The sequence below is a fragment of the Cygnus atratus genome, chromosome 17 (genome assembly GCF_013377495.2).
Source record: "Cygnus atratus isolate AKBS03 ecotype Queensland, Australia chromosome 17, CAtr_DNAZoo_HiC_assembly, whole genome shotgun sequence".
NCBI lineage: Eukaryota > Metazoa > Chordata > Aves > Anseriformes > Anatidae > Cygnus > Cygnus atratus.
In genome coordinates this window covers 4,878,613-4,899,757 of record NC_066378.1, presented here as the reverse complement: position 1 = coordinate 4,899,757, position 21,145 = coordinate 4,878,613, and the positions used below count along the sequence as shown (strand labels likewise).

The 21,145-nt window shown below is 39.5% G+C and overlaps 1 protein-coding gene across 1 annotated transcript in view; it reads left to right on the top strand.

Annotated features, from left to right (window-relative positions):
- RSPH14 (radial spoke head 14 homolog) overlaps positions 1-21,145 on the top strand; it is a 92,050-nt gene that overhangs the window by 56,853 nt on the left and 14,052 nt on the right. The window lies entirely within an intron of this gene.

Sequence of the window (21,145 nt, the reverse complement as noted above, 5' to 3'; positions counted from 1 at the left end):
ATCACTTCTGTCTTGCTCAAACCGATCTGTGTTTGCAGCCTTACCCCTTATCCCTTCTCTCAGCATGTTCGTAAGTAATTGGGAGGAGTGGCACCACAACTACAGCAAGTTGTGAGAATTTCCCTAAGGAAAGAGCCAAATACTGTCTCTTGTTGCATTAGCTACTGGCACATTAGTAGAATGTCAAGTTGTAGAATCCACCCTGAAAGATGCCCCTTCCCCAGGATTTTATTGGAAGGAACTGGCTCCTAGGCTTAGGATAATGCCAGCAGCTGTTACTATCATAGTCAATGTGGAAACTGCGCACTGTATGCGGCTAGCAGCAGGAATTTCAGAGGACATTACAGACTCAAAGCTATATTCTCTCAAACGCAACCAGTACCAGTAGTATAATAATTTAGCTTTATACCACCATCCCTCCATACACACACACACAGAGTGTGTGGAGGTAATCTTATTCAGCTTTTTTCAATATAACAAACCTAGTAAACCAGATGATGCATAAGATTTTTCCCAGTAGCATGTAATTTAATAAAGTTAATTGAAATTCAGAAAGTTGTGGCAAAACTTTTCTCAGCCATTTTAGTTATAATTGCCAGCAATCTTTTTTTAATTCAGGACTGATATTCTATTTGGTGTTTCAGAATGTACGCTACCAGAGCGAAGAGAAAAAAAGAAAAACACATAGCCAAGCTATACTTTCCCAGTTCATTGGTTCTTATTGCTTCTTCTTTATCTATGCTCAGAAGATGTATTGGTTTTAAACAAAGTACTGCACTGAAAGTTTGGAGGTAGCAGACCTGCCTGTTTGAGCACTTACCCATTTAAAAGCAAATGCAGGCAAATCTAGCAAAAGGTAGCACAGCACATATTTAAGACTTACAAGTGTAAGCTAACCTAATGTAATCAGTTTCTAATGATTACACACATCCACAGAGGATTCCAGCACATTAACAAAACCTTATTTTTACTTGTTTTACTTTCAATCACCTCTTACACTATTAAAGAAAGAATAAGACATGAGTATGATATATAGGGAAATACTCAAGGTAGTTCACAGAGGAAGAAGCAAGAATTCTATTAAGCAAGCACCACTTTGATAGGAACCAAAGCTAATAAAGAATGGGGAAGTCAATTCAGAATTTTAAATCCAGAACAGGTGTCCAGACACTCATGCAGTACAAATCCAGAGTTGAAATAATTTCACAGAAGTTAGTTTACTATTTAATGCAAGTAATTCAGGTCCATTTACTTCAGAATAAAGTTGTTTTTAACAGCAGCCACAAACTTTACTAACATTCTCCTTTGACAACTTTCGAAATCTAAAAGAAAAGAAAGGAGAAAAGCTAAAGGAACAAAAAATACAGATTTTTTTTTTCCTTTGTGAATCCTCTTATTTGAGGATGTAACTTTTTGCAGTTGACTGCAATATGATTTAGGTTGCTGTTTTCAGTTGAAGCCTTGGTTAAAAAAAATGGATTTGAAAGTATTTGCATCAAATATCTACCCTTAAATAATTATGGAAAATTCTCATAAAAAAAAAAAAGGCTTGGGCACTTTTGGATGGAGTGCCTGGGAAAAAAGTTAATTGTTTTGTCTGTGCTGAAAAAGTTAAGACCTTATCTTTAAAACCTTTCTAAGCCTCCAAACTTTGAGACAGGAATATGACATTACAGAAGGTGAGCTTTATGGTGTGGATGTGTGTTTGCTATTCTTACAAAGCAAGAAGTTAGAGACCTTCCAAAAGTTTAGTTTTAACTGGATTAGATTCAATTCCAAATAGAACATGTACAACAAGAGAAATTGGACTAGACAGTCTAGAATGTTAAGAAAAAAGGAGAGAAAAGAAAGGGAAAGGAAAAGACATTATACTAAGGAAAAACAGAAATATTTCATATCCACTAGAATGCCTTTGTCTCCAGAGCCAAGAGCATAAACCAGTCCGATCATGCACTTCTTGCCTGCAAGTATTTTTGAAAATCCCTGATATTCTATCTTTCCACACAAAGGTAACATCCTCTTATTAATGATATTCACCCTTTCCTTTGAATCCAAGAGTTTCAAATTGAAACTGAGCTGTACAGATATCAGAATGTCATCTTGTGGTAGAATCCAGTTTAGTTTTATTGGAGAAAATCCTTTGTGAAATTTAAGATATCTTAGAAGAATATTAAGGATTAATATTCAAGTACCAGAAGTTGTATATATTAGTTATGGCAAAAGTTTTAATTACATATTCATACACTATAGTCCCATCCAAAACACAGGTTGGATCAGATCTAATGATCTAACAAGAGAATGCAACAGAGAAAGCTGTTGTCTTTGGTGGTTTGTTACTGCAGTTAAAATGCCTATCCTATCAGTCAGACAACTGAAGAAAGAAGTGATAGTGTCATGATTTAATTAGCCCTTTGTTGAGCTGGACTACTGAGTTCTACCCTCCTTTGCCATGGTGGCTCTTTGTGATGTTAATTCACTCAAGCCCATCTTTTCAAAGATGGTCATAGCTTGTGATTTTTGTTTCTTAGATGCCCAACAAGAGGTACTGCTTGTGATCAGAAAATACAACTGTAATGGTAGCTGTTTTTAATATATATGAACATATTAAACGAAGTCATCTTTTTTCACTTGATCCATCATGATCTCTAAGAAATTGAGCCTCATCTCCCTACTATCTCCCAACAGTAGGAACTACTGCTTACAGGAATTCCATTAGGTTCTCATCTGCTAATTCTCATTGTGATTTTATATAAATACTCAGACCTGCTAGAATTGCCACCTGGGCATACATGTCAGAAGGAAGTGTTGCAGGGAACTAGGAGAGAACCCAGAGAAAGCGATTACTCCATGCAGTCCTTGTGTACCTATCAGTATGTAGGCTTCACTAACAGAATACAGCATGTCACTGCATAAAATCTCTTATTTATTCGTAAGTGTAAACATCCCACATACTTCAGCAGTATCCAAATACAAGTTATGCTAGTCAATGGTATCCACTAGCTAAGCATATCAATCCTGTCACAGTTTAGCATGTAATCTCGATCCAAGTTTCAGGGAAACATAAGAGTTGATAGTGAAAACAAAGTATATTTTATAAACCAAGTATTCAACCCCTTTTTTTATAAGGCTAGATTGTAATCTGTAGTTAACGGCATTCAAGTTTGCACCAGTGCAGCTAAGATCAAGACCACATTAGAGTACAAATACCTGCTAGTTATTTTCCCTGATAACTACACATACCTCGTTTCCTTCAGGAAGTGGGAAACAAACCATCTAAAGCATTAATATCAAAAATACTATCACCACCTGGTAGACATTTTAAATCATGACCTGTTTTAGCAAGTCCAAACAACCCCAAACTAGTGTGAAAAAGCGAGAAGCAGCATCAACACAACCAGTATGTAACACCAGCTGCTTCCTGAACAGAGCCAAAAATACAACAGTTCTGTTCTGAGTTGCGTTGATGAAAGTAGTAGTGTCAGTGACTGCGTACAGAATCTCCTGTGCTTCATAGTGATTTAACTAAGACCAAAATCTCCCACAGCAGTCATTTTAGAATTGACCTTTAGACTTCCATAAAGAATGAAATATTACAAGAATATTACAGTGTGTCTAACAGTGGGTGTGCAGGAAATGCTGGCTGCTAGACAAGGGAGAGAAGAAACAGCACACACAGCAGCTGCTTTAGGGACATACAAACATCAGACCCGTTTAAAAATTTGTAACACAGCAACAAATGAAAAGCAGCACCCACTCAGTGCAGCATCAGTGTTTTGTAAGCAGCTCGGGTGATGACAGCAGTGTAGTTTATGGCTTCATTAGAGTTCTTACGTAGCTTTTATCACCTGTGTTATTGTAGTTGAGGTGGGCTATTCATGAACTAAGACTCATACACCATTGGAAAAGGGGGTTGCTGTTTAGGAGTGTTACAGAGCTTAAGGAGATGACTTTATTACATAAAAAACAGTAAACATTTAGTTTGGTCATGAATACAGTAGCAAGTTTGCTATTACTTGCTCAACCTTACTGCATGCAATACTTTTTGAAAGCAGGAGGAAATTGTGTTATAGCAGAAGAAAATTAGAGGGATTTGAAACAAGATTACAATATAGCCTTGTAAAGGGAAATTTCTCTGCCTGTGCATAAGAGGCCACATACGAGAGCAAAAACATGTTTGTAATAAACTGTTCCAATGACAGACGCAACCTAGCAAGGGGTCAAAATCATAATCTAGAATTTAGTAAGAACCCGAGAGCCTGGGTGCATATAACAGTGTACTGAAAAGAAGTGGTTTTGTTTGTTTGTTTTAAAAGTTATAGGATTTAAACAGCCAGTGAGGAGTCAAAGATTGAAGCTCTAGTCTGAGCAAGAGGCAAGGAGAAGGTGCTCCAGTAAGTAGGAGCCATGGAAACAATAGATGAATTTTCTGTCATGATGGTTATGAAAGTATCTTTGATAACACCATACAGAAAAAAATCACAGTTGTGCTTGTATGTTTAAGAGCAAGAAACCAGACAAGAGGCAAAAATTAAGGCAAAGAATGGGAGAGAAAGTCACAGAAGCCAAGTAAGATTTATAGGGCAAATTGAAAACAATATATAAACACACAACAATATATAAAACAATATATAAACACATAAGCCAAGAAACTTCCATGTCTATGAAAAGAACAGGGAAGGGATAGCAAGAGAAGGAAAGGCACGCTGAGAGGAATGGATGGATACATCTTATTATGTCATATTAGACAAAATCAGCAGGAATCTGTACTGTGAAGAAAAAAAGCTGGTAGAAAAGGATTGACTCAGAAGTTGTAAAGATGGATCTGCACATATGGAATTTAATTACATTAGAAAAATAAAAGGAGAGAATAAATCTACAGTGGAAAGAGTCAGTTGGGTCATCAGCTTTCTGCCAGAATGGTAGAAAAGTCAGAAGAAAAACCGTTGCCCAGAGTGAATAAAGGCTGGTAGCTGGCAATGCGGACGTTGCAATGAGAGACAGAGCAAAGTTTTGGAAGGAGGAAGGTGAAATAGGAAAGTTTCAGTAGAAACTATCAACAATGAATTCACAAAAAAGCTGAGTGAAAGCATGGAATGAATGGACTGGAAATGTGATAGTTAAAGTTGGGAACCAAGCAACAGAGAATGAGTAATGTTTCACAGAAAAAAAACAGACATAGGTTGAATGAGTATGCAGGAACAGCAAATTATCAACAAGAGATGAAGTCAAAAAAAGAATATGGGAGATATGAGGAGAACAGCATACGGGAGTTCAGAGAGCTTAAAAAGCATGAGAAGAAAGAGCAACGTGATACAGGAAGGGCAAAGAGCTGATCCAAATGGAAAAGAGTAGAAGAGGAAAGCAAGACCATGAAAGAATAAAGCCAATAATTCTCATGATAGCCTGATTGAGGGAAGAATGTAAAGTAAACCTGACAAACATGCTGAAGCTATCATCCTCACAGCAAGACATAACATTGTGTAAAAGTGCCGTTTCTCACTCAGCATGAGAAAGAAATGAAGAAATAGTGCAAATATCAGCATAAGGGACAGGGCTGTTATCAAGAATCAATTTGGTGGGTAGGTTAGAGAGCAATTTTCAGCCTTGTGCCACATATGAAGTTAATCACATGAACTACATCAGAAGGGAATTGTTGATTTCCTAGGTTCCATCTTAACAATTCAAATTAAACATGAGTTTATCCTTAGAAGGGGAGATAAGGCGTGGAAAAAGTATTAGATCACAGCCCAGCACAACAACAACAAACACATGCATGCGCGCACACACGAGGCTAAACAGAATCCACTGTTCTATAAAATGTGACTCATGGGAAAGGACTCGTATGCTACCAAGCACAGATTACAGCTGCAGCCTACGCATGGTCTCATTCTGTTTCTCTTTTGAAATTCAGAAGCTTTGACAGCCTTACAATCCTGCTGCATGCAAGAGCTTCAGCAGATACACCTCAGACAGCTGAGCCCTTACCATAGTTGCACTCCCTCTAATCCAAAGGAGCTTTTATTTATTTAAAACAAGCTGAATGAAGTTGTCCATGATCTGGGTGCAAAACAATTTCATATCAAACACAATCTAAAAAGCAGATGTACCTCTACATCACAAAACAGAGCTCTGCAACCAGAAGTGTTTAACATACCAGTACAGCATCATACAATGCCCAGCTAGCTTCTGGTTTAAAAATCTAAGCTAGTAGTTTTTGTACATTTTGCTTTGTCATCTAGATGCATAACATTTTACATATGAGGCGGTACTACGAATGAGTTTAGCCTTGAATGATGAAGGACAATGAGCATTCTTATGGCTTAAATTCAGAGCAAACAATTCTAGCAATACTCTTAGCACATTTTTCACAGCTCATCCCCTGGAGAGATCTAAATTTCTTAAATATGTTAGGGTTTTTTTCCATATTCAACCTCATTTTTTCTCGAAGATCAAGAATATTCCTAGTTGGTACTAAATGAGGTTGCAATAAGAGCTAGAGGAACTCTGCTTAAGTAGCTGTGCTGCAATGGCAGCCTATGATAAGCGATACTTTGGGGTGAGAACATTCCTATTTCTTCCTCAGCAGAATAAGTATCACTGCCATTGTATAAGGGAAAAATAAGAATAAAGGTCTGTGGTTATGATCTACCAATCATGAAAGGAAGGATTTTAGTTGACTTCAGTGGGCATCGATACGAGCCTGTACCTTGTTTTGACCAACAGGACAGAAGTAAATGTATTGCTTTGTATTTTAAAATATTGCTGGCAGGTTACTGAACTGCTAGCAATGAATGGAATTTTACTGATGAAAAATTACTATTTAGTGCATGATTCACACTCTTCTTGTGTATGAATATCCACAGCTTAAAATTTTTGTAAGAATAGATATGAACAGTCAAACTTTCAGCTCCAACTTTCTATATGATCTCATCATTTACTGTATTATTAGGAGATATGAAGCATGATCAGTATCATCGCATTTTAAGATTCATTTCTATCTACATGCACATGTTCCAAGCCTGGCTTCTGTTGGTATGTATTCTGTAACATTTGTTCTTATAAGATTGACTAGGCCTAAACAAATCTGACCATAGAAAGTTTGGTCATGCGATGACAAAAACAGCCAGGATATTTTCACACATTCTTAGGGCTATACACTCTTCATCGCTATCATGTTGATCACTTTCATGTAATTTCAAGCGTATGATTTTTGTCTACAACAAAAATAAGAGAGTAGATATTGTATATTAGTTAATATTCAGTATTTTTAAACTACATAGGTAGCAAAATGAGCTGATAAGCCTAATCATCATATTATAGAAGCAGAGAACAGCTTGGGTTGGAAGGGACATTAAAGACCATCTAGTGCCAACCCCCTGCCATGGGCAGGGATGTCACCCACCAGATCAGGTTGCCCAGGGCCTTGTCCAACCTGGCCTTGAACGCCTCCAGGGATAGGGCAGCCACAGCTTCTCTGGGCAGCCTGTACCAGTGCCTCACTGCCCTCTGAGTGAAAAATTTCCTCCTAAGCCTATCTTCTGAGGAAGCTTGCACAGACTCTTTATCTGGGTAGTTGTAGCAACGTAGGAGTGCCATGGTTTAGATTTGGCTGTACAATGCTGTCTTTTTCAGCCTCAGGCAAGCCTATAAACACTTTTCCCCAAACCTAAAACATACAGTGGATTTTGGTTCATCTCTAATAACAGAAAAAATATATATAATCACATTTTTTCTCGACCATATATTTTGTTTTTCTTCACCTGTGCACTGGTAACTGGACTACTACTATTAGCAGTAGCAATTTTAGTTCTAGATTTTTTAACACACAGGATTGTTTTGGTGTTTTATTAACACAAAACAAGTGGTAATTACTTCTGCTATTCAAGTTTGAGTTGTACATGAGCATGTTTTCAGCATTCAGATATTTTTCCCCCACTACAGTTTGCTTTTCTTCTGTCTGAAAATCATCTCTCTCTCAGTGTACAAGTTGTCCTATGTTGAGGTCAGAAAAGTTTCCTTTTGTCTCACATCTCAACCAGTGTTATCTCCTCTTCTTCCAAGGTACTTAGTTATCTCACCATTTTGTGATCCTTATTTCATTCATTTTGTTTAAAATAAGCTCTTGAATCAAGTACTAAGAACTGATCTACTGCTACATTTAACAATCATAAGGACTAATTTGCAGGGTTTTTTTCTGTATTTAGCATTATGAAGAGCTTAAGTAAGAGCTTCACAAGCCAGACAAAGACATGACTGTAAGCACACAGTACCAGTCTTAACAGCAAGATTTCAAATGGTTGTTCTTCTTGCTCTTTATGCTCAGTGACATCTCTTTTTGACTCAAATAGCTGTGATACTACCTAAAATTATCTTAAAGCTGAAAGGTGCTAATCTAGCCTTTATTCATTATTCAGCAATAAATCCTTAGTTTTTCAATTCTCATTTCTGGTATTAGTAGTAGGCATAGTAGGTCAAAACAGTACAAAAACTACTGCAGCTGGATGGATTCCAGCTTCTAAATTCACTCTAAACCCCCCAAAGCAAGTTTACCAAAAAGGGGGCAATACGTACAATGGATAACAGAGTAATAGTTTGTCTTAAAAACTTTGGTCTCAGAGCTATCCTTGTGTTCTTCTACCACTCAGATTACTCAGCTAGGGGCAGGGTGGGGAGGTTGTCTACATTTACAGTTGTCTGCTCTCAGCTACCCCTGGTTACATATCACACCAGTTCTTGCCTGATAACCACTCGTAGCCTTTCAGGGTAATTGTGCTTAGAAGTAAGAGCATAGATGGTGGTATGCTGTAGTTCATTTACAACACACCTCAAGACCTTTAAGTTGAGATACTGAAGCCAGTATCATAACTAGAAAAAGATGAATACTGCCTTTTGATGCCTTCAGTGACTCTTAACAACAGCTTTTGCACCTTTACTGTTGCAAGACTGAAAATTCCTCGCACAATTCTTCTTACAAGTAATAAGTCCTTATGTAATATCAACCCAAAAAGCTAAAAGTATTCCAGAAAACAAGAAATATAAAATTTCTTACCTCTCAGCACTAGGAAAATGCCTGATGAAATATCTTCCTACCTCCCCCAAAGGCAGACAAATGAAAGAAATAGCTAAACACTTCACCCACCTTAAAGCAATTGGAATATTATTTCAAGTTCTACCAGCTGGCAGCAATCCCATTAAGAGGCAGTGCCACTGAAATCATACCCACTAGCAGTCTCCTCCTCCCAAGCTATCTTTTGCACCAAGTACTTCAGGAGGAAAACTAGAAACAATTTGGGTCATCCCTTTGCCTACTGAAGGTTCCACACATTAGGGAAATATCCACTATGAGTTTTAAATACTTCTGTTGTTTTAGAGATACAGGAATGGCATAGAAGTAACAGACTGTAGATGTGTCATCAAAATACAGATTTTGTCACCTTGACTTTCTGGAGATGTTTTCTGTCAGTCCTTAAGAAGGAGGTACAATTTTGGTTTGTGTTTCTCATATCTGCCATAAGGTAGTGTAAATGGGTGCTCTGCGTATGAATAGCTTTAGCTGTCCCTTCACATTTTTGGGGTTGGTTGCAGAATAGAGTCTGTCCATCAAGGTGAAATACTATTTTCTGAAATCTTTTAATATGAACCTTGTACTGCTTGTATTCTGTAGATCTCCACCTGCCTCTGGCCAGTTCTAATACAAGCTGGAGAAATTATTTGTAGAAAAAAATAATATTCATAGGGATTTTGTAACTAGATAACTCTGAAATACCATTTTAAGTTATATTTAAAAAAATACGGAATCTATAATTGATGATTCTGACAAAACAGATGCAGACACCAAGTGAACCAGGTGATGAGGTTGATGGCTCTTAATCTAACTCCATCAATATAAGTCTTCTTCACAACTTAACGTAAAGACAGATAATAAACAATATGTCTAAAAAAAATTCCATTTGCACATCATATTTCATTGCTGAATATGAACAGTGCTGTTATAGATTGACAGCTTTCCATCTGGCCTCCTTTACAAAAACATTTACAAGCGCTTTATTATTTTCTTCAATTGACTTGTTTATGTAAGCTTTCGATGAGCTCTGTGAATAATTCTTGACTGATAAATCATGAGAACATTAAGTATCCAGAATCCAAAATTAGTCATATAGATAAGCTTGGATTAATCACAGACTACCTATATACGGAGACAAGCAACACCAAGAGTAAGATACTGTCCAAGTATATCAAAATGATGTGTTTGATCGAAACAATATGTTCGAAATTCTCTCTGATATTATCATCATGTTTCACCATAAAGTAGGTGAAAACAGATTAATTTGGGGGGACTGTACACCTTCTATGTATCATTTACTTTGACATACAAATCAAATACAAGCATATACAAAGTAAGTTAGAATTTTATTTTTAAAAATACTTTTCAAAATAATTAAGATATTTGCCCAGTGTTAATCTGTATTATTTTGCTGACCACGTAACATGAGAAGCTTTTAATGGCATTTTTATTAGTTGTGATCAGAGGACTGTTATTCAACAAGAATTTGACAGCAGGAGGAAGGAAAACGCCTCAATTATTTTACTCCAAAGTTATTTTCAGTGAGGACTAACAAGTCGTACCCCCAGCAAGAGTTGTTACATTCATTCAGATTTTTAATCAAATTTAGCCTTTCTTGGTTCTGACAGCCAAACTTATCATTTGTCTCCAGTCAGCTCATTTGGTAAGCTTATTCAGGATAGCACAGGAAGGCATTCCTAGCCTAATAAAAGCTCTCTAGTTCAGAATTACAGGCTGAGTATAGAATGAGATCTGCATAGGTTTTCATTGGCAATGTCCTGTGCTTTCCCACTAATAGAAAAGAACAAGAACTCTTGCCTTTTCAGTTGGCCGCTGCCCTGATAATATCAACCAAAATTATTTTTAAGCATTTAAATACAAATGTTTTTGTGAACAGGGTGTTTTTGTTTTGTTTTCCTGTATTTAAAAGGTAGTCCTATAGATGATACTGGGTAATTGTTAATTGCTTGTCCATCTTAGAGGTGCTTTTTTGTGGGGTACTATAAACTTCCATTTAGTCAGCCTTTTCCGTTTGATTCTTATGTAAGACTGGTGGAAAAGTACAGAAGCAATGTAGACTATAGGGTCATGGAAGAGCACTTTGCAGTCTTTGTACTCACTTGAATGTGACTTCCATGAAATTCTCCCAGAATAAAATAATGTTATTAGTAGAATCATTCTAAGAGTTTGGTAAGAAGGAAGATGATTGTTCTGCTCACTGAGAAGTTCACCTATCATTTGTTAATTAACTTCATAGTATAATTCTAGAGTTCCATGTAATTGTGTCCAACTTTCCTTTTAAAGTATATTTTTGATATAATAGGCATTACACATTTCTTTCAGATCAGTTCTTACAAAAAGTATCCTGCCTAAATGATTTCTGAATTAGGATATTGCAGTATTTTCTATTCGGCATTCACTGTTTGCCAGGATCAGAAGACGTGACTAGAAAAGCAATATGAATAAGTCAAAAATACAGAGAATCTCAGATAGTTCTAGTCCACCATGCTTAGTTTAAGATATGAATTCGGGAAAATGTTTTTTCATGATCCAGCCTTCATTTTAGAGCTGTCTGTACCTGAGCGTGAATTAGAAGTTTCTAGGTATGATCCCAAGAGGCCATGACAGCAGTGGCTGTTCTTGGTTTCCTTGGCTGCGGAAGTGAGAAAAAGTGAAGAGTTTCTAGGCCAACAACACAACATGGAGAGACACGTCTCTTGTCACAGACCAGGGGAATATTCTCTATAAGCGTTTAATTTTCCCATATAATAACCCACCTGCACTGGCAGAGAACGGGACTGTATCAGAACCAGTAATTGAGTTCTTTTTCTCAGTGGTAGGTTATCACTTCAGCAGTGCTTTAACTTCTATTACATAGAATTGCTCAGGATGGCAGTGTAAAATCAGTCCTCTTTGCAAAAATGGAGAATTGTCATTTGCACTTTAAGACAGAGATTCCTACCCCTTGTTGATGCTGATGCCTGATATTTTCATGTTTTTAGACCACTATATATTTAATCGACCTGTGGAATCAAAGAATATTGTACTGATATAGGAACTGTGCATTTCAGCCTAAAATCTGACCATATTTGAAACAACAAAAAATTGCTAATCCATTGAATTAATAAATTGTTGAAATTAGCATCCAAGTATTTTTTCCCATAACTTACAAAAATTGTAGAAAGGCTTCGGTATTCTATGTCTATTTGTGAACACGCTTGCAAAGAAAACAAACTTTACACATACGTAATCACAGTCATGAGGCAAAGTTCAGATCTGCTTTTGGGAACATTCACAGCAAGAAATCAGAGGACTTAATGCACATCAAGTCAGGGAATGGAAATAATATGATAATAGAACAATTGTTCAAATTCGAAGTAAGCTAAACTTAGAATTTGAAATACCATCATAAATGTCACTGAATTACAAATTAAGGTAAGTTTATCTGTTCATGGACATAAATGGATTGAAAAGGAGGTAAAAACATGTCTCTGAAATTAATGTTTAAGGAGAGAGTCTACCATTACTGAGCAATACAAAATGAAAGCACAATACCTTCTTACCAATTGTAAAAATATAAAAATATCTGCCAGTTACAAAATGGCTTCTATTTTAGCTCTCTGACTCTGCTAAAATTAAAAGGCGAGGCACTGAAAGGCATCTTGAGAGAAAATCTTCCTACCAAGAACCAGTTGCAGTAAAGGTATTTTGAAGGACACTGTCAACTCACTAGCAATACAGGGAGATGCTCTAGCGCAACAGAATTTATTCTTGTATATTTTAGTTTAGAATGGATTTGATTAATATCATATGCATTACTTGACTTAGAGATTTTATTTATTTAAATTATATAAAAAAGTTATAAGTGATATCAGTTTGAATCTTCTGCCAGAGCATAAATACTAGGGACAGTCAACAGCTGCTATACTTTCTTTCCTCATAAAACATCCAATCAGAAAAATAACACTCTAATTTACATATATGTGTAAATGGTTATTATATATCTTTATCCAAATAAAATAGTATTTTATTAATATAATGTAAATATTCAAATTTTATGCCTTGTGCTGGTAGGTACCCAGAGGAAAAAATGTAATTAAAAAAAAAAAACCAACAACAAAACTATAACATGAACTGTATTATTTTCAGCAAGACATCCCCTGCATAATACTTAAGTATTCTTTTGAATCATACGTATATTTCTCTTTTAAAGGAAGAGGTATAATAACCAGGTACTTACCCTATCCAAACAGCAAGCCCTCTCAGAGCTAAACATCCAGCTGTGTTTTTGTTACCATGCCATGACACTTCCATCTGAATTGATTACAATTCAGTTTCATTGTGTTTTTTCTTTCCACAACACAACTGTGTCAACTGTGTTTGTGCATCAACATTTGATATGCTGTCTGTGTTTGTGTCACTGTATTTGGGGAAGGTAAAGGTAGTTATCCCAAATTGTCTCAATAAGGTTGGAAAATACAGAAAGCAGGCATGCAAAATAAGGGTTGAAACACATCGGGAACGCACGCTACAATTACTACCTGTAGTAGTAGGAAAAACTGCGTAAAAGACCTGTGTTACTATACTATTTGAGTGGAGTCCTTCCTGCACAGTAAAATAGCATTGTTAAGATATGGTTAGAGGAAGAAAATAGTCTGCTAGCCTAGGTACTATCAAATAAAACAGGGTTGTTAGGTAGGGGTGGGAATACTACTATGTTATTACTTACAAATATTTGTGGTGAAACATGAAAATGTCATCATAATTATCTAGTTAAAATTGGTTAATGCAATACAATACAGACAATAAGAGTGGCACTCATCTGTCCAGATTTAGCATATGCACGTAGGTGGCTATCTCTCAGCTAGTCACCCTGCTTCTTTTGTAGCCAGTGGGACAAACGGTCATTTCCAGAGGTCAGTTCATCTCAGTCTAAGATAGTGATCGAAATATAGTTTGGTAAATTGCACTGTACAGATCTGGTTTTTTGCTCCACCAAATCTATGGAAAGCCTAACCAACTACCCCATACGTACATGACCCATTGTAAGTATCTAAAAGTGATGAGAATCCTTCCAACTGCAAAGTCCAGGGAATTACTATTGCATAAATCCACTATAAAAAACGATTAGATTAACAAGTTGTAGTTCCTAAGAAATGATCTTCTTCTTTCTGGTTATTATCGTTCTTTTTTGCATCTCACAACTTTACATGTATGCTAATCTCATTCTATTTTGAATGGACATATAATGACAAGTTTTGTTTGTCCCCCCACTGTATGGACCAGCTTTTTTAATTGCGTACACTTACTGGTTTCCAGGTGTGCAAAATACGCAGAGAAAATAATTTGTTAACTTTCCTATAGGCACAGTGGTATAACAGTATAATGAATACTTAGACTTTGAATTCGGTTTTCCAAATTTGCCTCTTTATGTCTTTCTATTGGCCAACATCATCACTGGTAATTTCACAGGCTATTTCTGTAGCATGGAACTGTCTGGAAATGTTATCACACTTGTCTTTTTGATGTGATGACTTAGCAATCCAGACCAGAAACAGGCTTCTGGTGTAAGGGGCTTAGAGAGAAAACAAGGGCAGAGGAAAATAGGATTTGTTGGATAGAACTATATTCTCTAGATATACATTACATGTCCAATGCTAAATAATAAAATGGGATTCTGGGGAGAGCTGAGTTTCTGCTGAACGACAGATAATGTTGTGAGCTACAGAAGTCTAAAAAAAAAAAAAAAAAAAAAAAAAGGAAAGCTGTTGCCTTCTGAATTTTTTCCATGTGTTTTGTTAGTTGTGATTTAAATTTTTTTGATATTAACAAGTGTTTGGAGTCTAGGTAACATAGAAATGATGGCCATTCAATAATCTATTCCTTCCATCCTATTTCACCAATGCCCTTCAGTGTTAATGAAAAGCAACAGTTGAGAGGGAAGCCTATTTTCTCTCTAGCTTTCATTTCAAGACTTAAATTATGTTCTTGATTACACTGGCATAAAGCTAGGATGACTTACATTACTAATTTGTGGCAACTCCAGATTTAGTAGGAGAATAAATAGGGGCTGAATTTCACCATTCTCTGTCGTGTTCCGTGTATTCCATGGACCTGAAATTGCAAGGGGAGTTTGAGAAGGGAGTCAATTTTATTTGTGTTGAATCAGTCTAGTTTTTCCCTTTTGTTATTTTGAAACAAAATTTGTTATTTTGTTGAAATTTGGACTTCTTAATCACCATTCTTAGATTCTGTAAAGTTTAATAAAAACATGGACTTTGAATATAACAATTGTAAATCAAATTCTCCTCTCAGGTAGACTGGAGCAAATCTATTGTGACTATTAATGTATGTGGGTTTACTCTGGATACCTTGGGGATCACAAGAAACATAATTTAATCTTGTTTTTTAAATAAAAATAGGACAACTTATCTCACCAAGTATAAATAATATTATATCTAATTATGCCAGTATTTTGATTTTGAAGGGTTTTGGTTTAAGAGTTATCTTACATAAAATAAAATAGTTAACTGCTCCTGTAGTAGGCTGTTACTGCTAGAGGTGGGTAACATCAGCATTACCAGCATTTATGGGAGGCCAGTGTTTTAGCAATGACCCTACAGTTTTCTCAGTTACAAGAACATGATTAATAATCATTGATAATTTATAAATTAAAGCTTGTGATGCCGTTAAAGAGTTACTGAATTTGTCATTGAGACCATGACCTCACTGAAGTCTGCCATAAAAACTGTTCAACATTGTTGATCCCAGAGGGCATGGGAGAATCTGATTGGTGAAAGTGAGTGCTTGTATTGAGCCTGGGCTCTGTCCCACTGACATTAGTGACAAAACTTCCAATGACTCCCATGAAAGCAGGACCAAACCTTTACTCAGAGTTACTCAGACTCAGTTCTTATTTTCAGTTACAAATATCTGGAGAATATCTTCTGAAATAAGTGGAATTACGGTGATTTAGCCCAAAAGAATAGAGGGAATTTTTCTTTAATTCAGGAGAAAAGGGGAGACACAATTCCTTTATATTGCCTCACTACTACATGTCACCCAAGACTCTATGTGCTGTCAAAATCATTATCTGCTTAGGTTGGAGAGGAAGAGCTGACTTCACCATTTAAGGATTTAAGCTGTTATTGGCTACTGAATTTTCTGTTATCCTTATCCCTCAGCTTATCCCCTTCCCCACATCGCAGCAGGTAGATTCCTTAAGAAGAAAGGAGAAATTACTATCTTCTGCATCCGCCTAGATTTCTTAAAATGTAATATACCTTATTCCATTAATATGTAATCCAAACTGAGACAACCAGAACTCTTTCACTTCAGTCCTCCAGCACTACCTGGCTGGTTATTTTTAGATTATCATAGTTAAATTCAAACCCAAGGCCTGTAGCTGAAACACTGAGCTGCGCAAAAAGCTTCCGAAATCTGCCTTCAAAGCAACAATGCCTTCGGAAGAGTCCTTCAACTTGGTCCACCAGTGGCCAACGCAGTGCCAAGACCATACTCCTCAGACGGAGGCGGCACATTCTTTATGTAGCAGAGTTTATTCACCTCTGCAAGGCCCATTGCCAGAATGAAATCTCTGTGGCCTTACATGGAATTCGTCTGCCTTTTTTCTTTGTGTGCATACATATACAGGCAAAACGGGGTTCTCTGAAAATGCAAATCAGTGCTTTTGTAATGGGAGATACGAGATTTTATTCTAAATACTCCATATAGCTAAGATGTTCTCTTGATTTCACTCATCACTGGCTTGCTGAAGACTGGAACTTCATCCTTCTGTACACACAGGCCTAGCTTGTAATAATGTCCTCTACCCAAGGACAGGCATCTGTGCTTCTGGGTGACAGCTTCCAACCAAACGATTTGATGGAGACAGACAAGTTAACAGCAAAAACCTCTCCGTTCGGCAGAGCTGCATCCCTGTACCTGTATCTCTTCAGTTAGCAAATATGTGCCCTGTTGAAAAGCCACTGCTTCTGCCCATAACAGCACTTAAGGCATCGACTTGGACTTCAAATGTCTCCATCCACAAAGTCAGCCACAATTTTCCCTAAGGAAGCACAAAATACATGCTCATTTTTATTCCTCTATGATCCACAAGTAAGCATTCATGATACTGTGGCTTTCTACCTGACCTGCTGCTGTAACCGTTGCAGGAGAAATTCTGACAGCTGCCCGAAGGGTGTGACCCACAGTGGCACGAAACGTGGAGCCCAAATAAAAAACAAATCGTGGGCACAACAGTATGGGCAAGTATAGAGATATAAAGAAATGCTGAATGGCAATCCAGCAAGTTTTTCACCAATCTTGCACAGGAAAACGTTGCTGAGATCGGTCAGTAGCCTCCAGAGCAAATACTGCTAGAACACATTACAAGCAGCTTCTGCAGTGAAACAGCCAAACCCGGATCAGATCAGTGGCAGTACCAGAAATGAAGCGGCCACACGTTTGCTGTCGGTCGGCAGGCTGACATCGAGGTGCCGGCTTTGCGTGCATCCCTCGCTCACCAGAAACGCAGAAGCGAACGTACCAAAAAAACTTGTGCTTGGCAGCTGCGGCTGCAGCCGTCCACAGGTGCAGGTTAACGGGCTGCAACCTCGCCCTGCTCGGCACGGGGGGCGCAGGACAGAGGCAGAGCCCCGGGCCCCACCGAGCCCCCCGAGCATCCTCTCGGCACCAGCCGGGGCCGTCCCCGGCAGCTCCCGGCGGAGGTTCCCGGGGGCTGCCAGCGGCCCTGGAGCCGGGCTAGGGCAGGGCGACGGCAGCTCTGCGGGAAAGGGAGCGGGCTGCAGCAGCAGCAGCCGCCGAGGGGAGGCCGGTACCCCCGGAGAAGGTCATCGGGCCGGACCCGCCGCCCCAGCTATCGCTCGCCGCCTCCCCGAGCTGCGCCTTCCCCCGCGGGAGCCCCCTCGCCTTTCGGAGCCGCCCGGAGAGGGAGGCTCGGAGCACCAACCTGACGGGGAGGGGAACAGGACCGCGGCCGCTCGCTCACCCACCTCTCCTCGCCTCGCCTAGCCGCCGTTCAGTCCATCGGGGCGGGCGCTCGCCCCCGCCGCCGCCTCCCCGGCCCCCCGCACATCCGCGGCCGCAGACGCTACCCCCGCGGCCCGAGCAGGAGGCAGAGCCAGCGCCTCCCCGCTTTCCTCCAGGAACACAACATCCAAAATCCTCTTTTTTTTTTTTTCCTCCCCACTTCCCCTCCCAAAATGCGGCAGCGGGCGCGCTCGCCGTGCCCCGGCGGCAGGCAGGAGGCGCTCGGGGCTGGGGGCGCGGGGAGGGGGAGGAGAGGAGGAGCCGGGGGCGGTGAGCACCCGTTGCCGTGGCAACGGCGGGGCCCCGCAGGCGGCTCCCGGGGCGGGGGCGCGCGTCCGGAGACGCGCGTGCCCGCGGGGGCCACGCCGCGCGTATCCGCGGGGGGCGAGCACCCGGCGCCGCGGGGCCCGTCCCTGCTCCCATCCCGGGCCCAGCACCGGGCAGGGGGCTCCGTACGCGTCCCGCACCGCGCGGTGGGGCTTTTCCAGGTAGCGCTGACCGCCCTCCTCCTCCTCCTCGGCAGATTTACCCTCTTCGCGTCCTGCGTCGTCTTCACCTGGCGTCTTTCTCCTCCGAGCCGCCTTGCCACGCTGGCTGCGCTGCGGAGCCTGCAGCCCCGGCCACGCAGCGATGATGCCTCCCTGCCCCGCCAGTTTCATAACCGCGATTTATTGCTGATGCATTTCTGCTGGAGACGGCAACGGAGGCGCTCAGGCATAGGTGGAACACAGGCGTTTTTTCCACAAGTCTAACACAGTTCAGAAAGCATCCAATTCCTGTAAATGATACCACTTGCAGTGCTGAGATTATCAGGAATTATAACAATGAAATGTTTTAGTGTAAAACACAAGGTACCAACATTATTTTTCTTGCACAGAAATAAGAGCTAGGAATCGGTGTACCGTGTGGTTCCACATGTGTGGTAACACATCTGAGGTCTTCTTCGCACCACGCGAGTACCCCACTGGCAAAATTAGTCTGGTGAACTCCTAGCATTCTGCAAAGAAATGTCATGCACATAACTGGCCTTGTTTTCCCAGCAAAATGGCAGTGTTCAAATCATAAATGTGCCCCATCATAATAAAAAAAAAAAAAAAGGTGATCGATCACCTTTTCATGTCTACAACTTAATTTTGAAATTTTAGCTTCTGATATCTCACAATGTGTCTACATCCTTTGACACTTTCATATGATCAGGCAGTGGTCAGTTACGTTCCAAGAATGCTGTGCGTCCCAAAGGCACTCTTTGCTTGCAAGTGCATAAAGCCCTGACATAGTTCCGTTGGCAAGGGAATGGAACAGAGCAGTGCATCTGTGGTAGCTGAGTAGTCTAGATAATGGGATGAAAGAACAATAACAAAGTGTACAGGTTTAATCTGCTCCTCCATAAAGAACAAGTAGTTACTATAGAAACTGTCGCATTACGTGTATCTTCAGTATAGTACTTCATATCTGAGAAAAGCATCTTCCAAACATTTACCAACTTCGGTAGAAAAATCAGCATCAACTGCCATCATCCTGGGTAGGACGATCTTCGTTCACATGCTCTCTAGAGCTTTCAGCACTTTCAATACTTTTGACTGATATAACAAAACGCTTGCTATCTTGCAGTTTTGTGGGAGGCACCTAACAGTAGATAGGTGTTGTACAGGAAGGATCATGAGCACGCAGCACGCAAGTAATGGGGTGGGTTGTCTTCTGAGAAGTTGGGTGGTTTTGTTTCAACACCACAGTAGGGGAGCTTGCTGTTCATTAATGGCAGAGTTAAAACCCAACTCATCCAAAAAACAAAGCAGCAGATCTGTCTGTTTTCTTCAACTGCACCTTGTCCTGCACCCAGAACTTCTCACTCAGGGCCTTTCAGCTCATGTTGATTGCACTACGTGTTGCTAAGCCCCCAGAGGAACTTGAAGGGAAATATATGGCTCAAAATAGCATACAGCCCAATGTCAGATGGGGTGTCAAAACATATTTCTTTAGCTCAGTGCTCTAAATGGTATTCTTCTATATAGACAGCCCGAAGATATACACATATATACTGAAAATGAATAGTTTATGTTACCTTTTTTTGCCTGGAAGTAGTGATTTGCCTAGTAGTTTGAAGAAACAGTGATGAGCTGACAGGATCTCTGCTCTCTCTTCCATGTCAGGCAGGTCGCACATTTTTTGCTGTTTCAGAGCAGGTTTTAATGTGAAGGAGGCAGCGTTTGGCTGTTGGTGTGCAGCTTGTAGCATGCAGCCTACTGGAACCCCCAGCTGCACAAGGATCACTCAGCCTGCCAGTGCAGCTCATTGACCAAAAGCCAAGTCCTTGCCTGTTTACTGTTGCTTTCTGGTTGGGATCAATCAAAATAGATGCATTCGCACACGCTTAGTTTGAAGACAATAGTGCTGGAACAGAAACGTGCTCTTAAGTGCAAAATCCCCTAGGGATTTTTCTAATCAATTACCCTTATTATACCATGACAACATCAAAATATTTATAAGCACACATACAATGTTCTTGGTGAATCTACATCTCCAAATGATAGAGGGAAAACTGAGAGGCCACATCTGGTCTGTAATAAAAATATAATAAAAGACGTTTTCTATTTCATTCAATTTTCTACCAAACACCCTCTTTTTAACAAGCAATTGTATATCTGGGTTAGATATTTATAGGCAGGTCTGTGATTCTCTTTGAGCATGAAGAACTGAACAGAACATTTAGAGAAGAATAAAAAGGCTATATTTTTATTTCTAACCCTTTTTTCTCACCTGGAAGATGTTAAAATAGCATCAAGTGCAGATGACTGGAGTCTGATATTTATAAATATCTGGCAAATTGTTGCTTTGTACCAGTGGCTGTGAGATGGGGGGAAAAAAATCATGAATGCACCTTCCAGGAGGTGGTATCAGCCTGAACTCCTTTCACGTTATCGCTTAGGATGAAAATTCACTTTCTGCCAGGTTTTCGCCTTTTTATCTTGTTCTCATATCCTTCAGGTAGCAGAGGGCTTCACTTTGTATCAACTGTTTAATCTTCCTATC